The following is an 8,213-nucleotide window of genomic DNA, read 5'->3' on the forward strand; positions in this document are numbered from 1 at the left end:
TTAGCTTTGTCTTTGAGTTTAGTAGCCATTTTAGATAGGCCTACTACATAGTGGAAGTTATTGAGCTTTTGAAAGGGTTTGGTCTGATCTCATTGTTTTAAGTCTGGCATTTAAACACACTATCAGAGGATTTTCACCAAACTGGGACAAAATAATGTAGATCGTTTTTGTTATGATACTGTAAAACACAGTTATTTTCTGCTGGTGTTTGAAAAGATTGAAGACTATCAAACCAAAAATATTCACCACAGCAGGCTAAACCTATCTGAGCATACCACAGATCTCCCTCTCTTCCTCCTCCTCCCTGGGCAGCTGTGGGGCCCTGGCTGCGTGGTGTGCCACCCTGCCCCTGTCCTCCCCCCTCCTCCGGACCACACCCTCCCGCAGCTTTATTAACCTGGCTGCCTCCATCACTGCCCGCAGGATGGAGTACTCTGAGAGCCGCACACTAGGGTGAGACTTCATCACACACACAACTCAACTCTGCCCCTCTGTCTTGTCGGCCCCTGTTGACCAGAGGTGACTCTAAAGCCCCACTTTCCTATTCTCAACTTCAATGCCCTTCAGTTAACATGTGGTTGGATTGAAATAGACCAGAGCGTATTGTATCTTTCCTATATCACAGGCCAATGTTTACTCCTGACTTGTTTTTTTCAAGTGTACCTGAGTAGTCCTATGAGCATCTTCTTGATGGATCCCCCTATCCTTCCCCATTCAGTTATGACACTAATGTAGAACGGGGAGATTCTCACAAAAACAATGGTGATCTACGTTTTGCTCTACGACCCCCACAAGTGTCCCGGGTCTCGACTAAATGTAACCCTTACAAATTAATGGAAGTATGGAGGTAGTTTTGTGCCAACAAAAATAAAGGGTTAAATATGTGTAAAAAAAAAAAATATATATATTTATTTCCTGAGCTTTCTTATATCTCCTAGGTATAGGTCAGACACTTCAAAACCTTATTTCATATAATACATTTTTTGACTATCTATTTTCCTATGGGCTATACTGTAGCAGGAAAGGCCAAATTCAACATTTTATCAAACATATATTATTTCTTGATAGATAAAAGGCTCATAAAATTACAAATCAAATAGCTAAATGATCCATGTTAACAATTCCATATGTCAGCTTAGATCAATCAACTACTTATCTTACTTAAAGTTGAAGTCAGAAGGTTACATACACTTAGGTTGGAGTCATTAAAACTCGCTTTTGAACCACTCCACACATTTCTTGTTAACAAACTATAGTTTTGGCAAGTCGGTTAGGACATTACTTTGTGCATGACACAAGTAATTTTTCCAACAATTGTTTACAGACAGATTATTTCACTTATAATTCGCTGTATCACAACTCCAGTAGGTCAGACGTTTACATACACTAAGTTGACTGTGCCTTTAAACAGCTTGGAAAATTCCCCAAAATTATGTCATGGCTTTAGAAGCTTCTGATAGGCTAATTGACATCATTTGAGTCAATTGGAGGTTTGCCTATGGATGTATTGCAGACCTCCACAATTGCAGACCTTGTTCATCCTTGGGAGCAATTTCCAAATGCCTGAAGGTACCACATTCATCTGTACAAACAATAGTACACAAGTATAAACACCATGGGACCACGCAGCCGTCATACCGCTTAGGAAGGAGAGGCGTTATGTCTCCTAGAGATGAACATACTTTGGTGGGAAAAGTGCAATCAATCCCAGAACAACAGCAAAGGACCTTGTGAAGATGCTAGAGGAAACAGGTACAAAAGTATCTATATCCACAGTAAAACAAGTCCTATATCAACATAACCTGAAAGGCTGCTCAGCAAGGAAGAAGCCACTGCTCCAAAACTGCCATAAAAAAACAGACTACGGTTTGCAACTGCACATGGGGACAAAGAGCGTACTTTTTGGAGAAATTATGTAACAAAAATAGAACTGTTTGGCCATAATGACCATTGTTATTTTTGGAGGAAAAAGGGGGACGCTTGCAAGCCGAAGAACACCATCCCAACTGTGAAGCACGGGGGTGGCAGCATCATGTTGTGGGGGTGCTTTGCTGCAGGAGGGACTGGTGCACTTCACAAAATAGAAGACATCATGAGGCAGAAAAATTGTGGATATATTGAAGCAATATCTCAAGACATCATTTAGGAAGTTAAAGCTTGGTCACAAATGGGTCTTCCAAATGGACAATGACCCTAAGCATGCTTTCTAAATTGTGGCAAAATGGCTTAAGGACAACAAAGTCAAGGTATTGGAGTGGACATCAAAGTCCTGACCTCAATCACATAGAAAATGTGTATGCAGACCTGAAAAGTGTGTGCGAGCAAGGAAGCCTACAAACCTGACTCAGTTACAACAGCTTTGTCAGGAGGAATGGGCCAGAATGCACCCAACTTATTGTGGGAAGCTTGTGGAAGGCTACCCAAAACATCTGACCGAAGTTAAACAGGTGTAGAAGGGGAGTTTAATAATGAAATGATGAAAGAATAAACATGAGAGAAAAAAAATACTACCTGATGATTCAGGATTACTGAGGGCTACAGTGCCTTGCGAAAGTATTCGGCCCCCTTGAACTTTGCGACCTTTTGCCACATTTCAGGCTTCAAACATAAATATATAAAACTGTATTTTTTTGTGAAGAATCAACAACAAGTGGGACACAATCATGAAGTGGAACGACATTTATTGGATATTTCAAACTTTTTTAACAAATCAAAAACTGAAAAATTGGGGTGCAAAATTATTCAGCCACCTTAAGTTAATACTTTGTAGCGCCACCTTTTGCTGCGATTACAGCTGTAAGTCGCTTGGGGTATGTCTCTATCAGTTTTGCACATCGAGAGACTGACATTTTTTCCCATTCCTCCTTGCAAAACAGCTCGAGCTCAGTGAGGTTGGATGGAGAGCATTTGTGAACAGCAGTTTTCAGTTCTTTCCACAGATTCTCGATTGGATTCAGGTCTGGACTTTGACTTGGCCATTCTAACACCTGGATATGTTTATTTTTGAACCATTCCATTGTAGATTTTGCTTTATGTTTTGGATCATTGTCTTGTTGGAAGACAAATCTCCGTCCCAGTCTCAGGTCTTTTGCAGACTCCATCAGGTTTTCTTCCAGAATGGTCCTGTATTTGGCTCCATCCATCTTCCCATCAATTTTAACCATCTTCCCTGTCCCTGCTGAAGAAAAAGCAGGCCCAAACCATGATGCTGCCACCACCATGTTTGACAGTGGGGATGGTGTGTTCAGGGTGATGAGCTGTGTTGCTTTTACGCCAAACATAACGTTTTGCATTGATGCCAAAAAGTTCAATTTTGGTTTCATCTGACCAGAGCACCTTCTTCCACATGTTTGGTGTGTCTCCCAGGTGGCTTGTGGCAAACTTTAAACAACACTTTTTATGGATATCTTTAAGAAATGGCTTTCTTCTTGCCACTCTTCCATAAAGGCCAGATTTGTGCAATATACGACTGATTGTTGTCCTATGGACAGAGTCTCCCACCTCAGCTGTAGATCTCTGCAGTTCATCCAGAGTGATCATGGGCCTATTGGCTGCATCTCTGATCAGTCTTCTCCTTGTATGAGCTGAAAGTTTAGAGGAACGGCCAGGTCTTTGTAGATTTGCAGTGGTCTGATACTCCTTCCATTTCAATATTATCGCTTGCACAGTGCTCCTTGGGATGTTTAAAGCTTGGGAAATCTTTTTGTATCCAAATCCGGCTTTAAACTTCTTCACAACAGTATCTCGGACCTGCCTGGTGTGTTCCTTGTTCTCCATGATGCTCTCTGCGCTTTTAACGGACCTCTGAGACTATCACAGTGCAGGTGCATTTATACGGAGACTTGATTACACACAGGTGGATTGTATTTATCATCATTAGTCATTTAGGTCAACATTGGATCATTCAGAGATCCTCACTGAACTTCTGGAGAGAGTTTGCTGCACTGAAAGTAAAGGGGCTGAATAATTTTGCACGCCCAATTCTTCAGTTTTTGATTTGTTAAAAAAGTTTGAAATATCCAATAAATGTCGTTCCACTTCATGATTGTGTCCCACTTGTTGTTGATTCTTCACAAAAAAATACAGTTTTATGTCTTTATGTTTGAAGCCGGAAATGTGGCAAAAGGTCGCAAAGTTCAAGGGGGCCGAATACTTTCGCAAGGCACTGTATATGAAGGGAGAGAAATCAGGGTGGTGATGAAGTCCAGGTGTGCTTAATGATGGGGAGCAGGTGTCTGCAATGATGGTTGCCAGGTGTGCACAATTTGGGTTGCCAGGACCAGTGGTTAGTAGACCGGTGACGTTGAGCGCCGGAAAGAGGGAGCAGGAGTAGGTGTGACATGGAAGAAGAAGCAGTACGACTTGGCAGGGCCGTGTTTCGGAGGACGCGTGGTTCTCAACCTTTTCCTCCCGTACGGGAGTTGCAGCAATGGAACAAGACTGTAACTACCAATTGAATATCACAAAACAGTTTTTACATTAAAAAAAAATATATATATATATATATATAAGTGGTTTTGAAATCCTGTCTACTTTACACTCCTTTACAGTGTTACAATGTTAAAGAAGTCAACCAATTCTGTACTCTACTCTAGAATCTTCACAGAAACTTTGATTGTGTCATGTTCAGTACAATAGATATGATGTGGAAATAATCCATGATTGATTGTTAATGTAGGTGGAGTTCTCACATACAGTAACTGTGTCATCCTTGTCTCACTCTAGTATTAGTCTAAAGATCAAGTTAGGCCTCAAGGCTGTCAAGTCATCCTAACTACCAGTTCTACAGTTAGGGATTACTTTCAAATGTCATCTGTTTCTCAACAGTCAAAAATGATAATTCTATGACTTTGCATTGGTGACATTCAATGGAAAGAACTGCCTAAAATCAACAATTGCTTTTGTAGGCTCAACAGGTTTGAATCCTAACAACTTTGGCATGCCTGGCGTGCCCTTTTAAAGTATGTAATTACTGTATTCAGTTCAAGTGTCGTCTGTGTCCTCCTCTCCTCTAATAGTATTAAAGGAGCTTAGACCAACTGCTCTGCACTCACTTCTCTCCAGCCAGAGCAGTAAGACATCAGCAGACTCCATCAACATGTCCTTCTCCAGCAGCAGCTTCAGATCCTCCTCAAGCAGATCCATGAAGGGCTCATCTATGGGTTCCTCGCGTATGTCCATGTCTGGTGGTGGTGGCATGTCCATGTCTGGTGGAGGCAGCCGCATCAGTGGCATTAGGGCCGGCAGCGTGTATGGGGGTGCAGGTGGCTCTGGGGTGCGCATCTCCAGTGCTAGAGCCTCCAGGTCCTTCTCTGCTGTTGGTGGCAGTTTCGGTGGTGGTGCTGGCTTCGGTGGAGGCTCCAGCTTCAGTATGTCTGGTGGAGGAAGTGACAGCCATGTCATCGGCAACGAGAAGTTCTGCATGCAGAACCTGAACGACCGTCTGGCCACCTACCTGGCGAAAGTTCACACCTTGGAGAAGGCCAACGCTGAGCTGGAGCTGAAGATCCGCCAGTTCCTCGAGGCCAAGGCCTCCCCCAGTGCTCGCGACTATGGTTCATCCCATGTCATCATCAGAGACCTCCAATCCAAGGTAAGCTTTTGTATGCCAGTACTGTTACACTTTTATTTCATGCCACATATTGAAAAACTTGCACTATGTATTTTATTTAGAAACAAAAGTATCCATTTCATTTTCAGATGCAGGAAGCCATCCGTGTGAATGGTGCTGTCCATCTAAGCATTGACAATGCCAGGCTTGCCACTGAAGACTTCAGAATGAAGTGAGTTCACTCACCAAATTGGCAAATATTTTGTCCACTCACTCAGACAAATATTGTCTCAATACCAGAATACCAGTATTGACTCAATACCAGAAAAGTGACCGACTGATTCCGGTCTAGTATACAAATAAAAATATTGATGCCATCTGTCATGTAAAAAAGCTCACACCGTGAAATAGCTCAGGTTCAATGATTACAGAGCAAGTTGAGACACACTGGTACACTGTAAATCATTGTATGTTTTATTATGTAGGTATGAGACCGAGCTGTCCATGCGTCAGTCAGTGGAAGCAGACATCGCTGGGCTGAGGAGTGTTCTGGAAGAGCTGAATATGTCCAAGAAGGACCTGAGCATGCAGATTGAGGGGCTGAGAGAGGAGTTGGTCTACCTCAAGAGAAACCACGAGGAGGTCGGGTTCTGATTCCCATACTAGCCTATCTATAGTGTCTGTCGGGTCTTAAAATAACAGATCCATCCAGGCATTACTGTACAACATTTTTGTGAGCAAGTAATACATCATAATCTACGTATTTAAATCCAGAAACATTTGAACAAATCTAGAACCACTTTCTGAACCATGATGATGACCTACAGACCTAAATCTGTTTCATTGTCCTTCTGCAGGAGCTGTTGTCCATGCGTGCCCAGATGAGCGGCCAGGTCCATGTGGAGGTTGACGCTGCACCACAGGAAGACCTCAGCAAAGTCATGGCTGAGATTCGTGAACACTACGAGGCTGTCGCTGCCAAGAACAACAGAGAACTGGAGGGCTGGTTCCACGCCAAGGTAATACTGTTTCTCGTTATAAAAATGATTGCATAATTTAGGTCCATGATGTCCAAAATGTCCCATCAATTGAATTGTTCATGTAAAAACATTATTTTGGATGGTGTTTTCCACAGACCGAGGCGCTGAACAAGGAGGTCGCAATCAGCACAGAAGTTATCCAAACGTCCAGATCTGAAATCTCAGAAGTCAAACGCACACTGCAGAGTCTTGAAATCGAACTGCAATCACAAATAAGCATGGTAAGACTGTTCAAGAATGTTTCAATGTCTGCCACCCATCAATAAATTTGCACAACTACTTCCTGATGTTATGTTTAACTCTTCATTTCTCTCCAATAGAAATCATCCATGGAAAATACCTCGCAGAGACAAAGAACCGTTTCTCCATGCAGCTGTCGGGTTATCAGATGCAGGTGACTAGCTTGGAGGAACAGTTGGTAAATCTCAGGGCTGACTTGCAACGCCAGGGCCAGGAATACAAGATGTTGCTGGACATCAAGACCAGGCTGGAGATGGAAATCGCTGAGTACAGGAGACTGCTGGACGGAGAGGCCAGAAGGTGAGCCAAACAAGCCTATTCTATTAGTCCATCAAATGTTATTCTTAGGCTATCAAGGGTGTTTTGATTCTAAACTTTGAGCAAGTTCTAGGCTAGACGCACTTACTTTCTTAGAAGCAAAACAGTGGCCCCACCAGTTTGTACACTACCACCACTACCACCAAGGTAAGACCTTGCCATATTGTGTTATTGTGTACAGTCGATTATGTGCTCATTGGTGTTTTCTGTTTGGTCCACAGTGTCTCCTCCTCCTCTACCAGCACCAGGAAGGTCATCACAGTGGTAGAAGAGGTGGTGGATGGGAAAGTGGTCTCCTCCACCCAATCCTCAGCATCTTCCTATGGACGCCGCTGATGCAGTACATGAGTGTACTGAGGGAAATACAACAACTGATTATCTGACTCACTAAACATCCAGTGCATTTCTGGAAGGCAACAGCAATAAACAAAATAATACATCTGAAATCCTTTGTTTGTTCAATTACTTTGTCTTCATAACAGGCTAAAATTATACTATTGTTTTTTCACAAATGTCTGCTTTGGTGTCATGAATGATTTCATTTGTGCCTATTTAATTCAACTTCATGAAATAGTTTCAGTTGTGAGTGGTAAGGTGGAACTTGGTGTTAGCCTGATTACTAAGTACGGGTGTCACCTAGTGTTGGGTTTAGGGATGCAAGTAGATGTTAAACAAACCTACATATACAGTGGGGCAAAAAAGTATTTAGTCAGCCACCAATTGTGCAAGTTCTCTAAATACATTTTTGCCCCACTGTACATGTCCCAGCACGATGATCTAACCTATTTACATGAAACATATTTGCATGAAATATGTTATTTCCAGCACTCATTTATTGTGAAATGTAATATGATTCAATTCAGGTAAAAGTAAAAAGTTTGACAACCATTCCTAATCTCCACTTTGTGTCAGGATTATCAGAAGAACAAGTTACTCCAGGGTGAAACCACCCAAGAGAACAGGAATATAGAAAATCAAGTATGAATGGGCAGGACCTAACCCCCTATTGACGCACCGGTGTTTCAATCTAAGTAACATAATAAATAAAAAAATCACCATCAAAC

The 8,213-nt window shown here is 42.2% G+C and overlaps 1 pseudogene; it reads left to right on the forward strand.

Annotated features, from left to right (window-relative positions):
• The first annotated feature begins 5,037 nt into the window (after nucleotides 1-5,037).
• Nucleotides 5,038-7,595, forward strand: LOC135564650 (keratin, type I cytoskeletal 13-like; annotated as a pseudogene).
• Nucleotides 7,596-8,213: the final 618 nt, after the last annotated feature.

Source organism: Oncorhynchus nerka, linkage group LG26, assembly GCF_034236695.1.
Source record: "Oncorhynchus nerka isolate Pitt River linkage group LG26, Oner_Uvic_2.0, whole genome shotgun sequence".
In the NCBI taxonomy this organism is placed as follows: Eukaryota; Metazoa; Chordata; class Actinopteri; order Salmoniformes; family Salmonidae; genus Oncorhynchus; species Oncorhynchus nerka.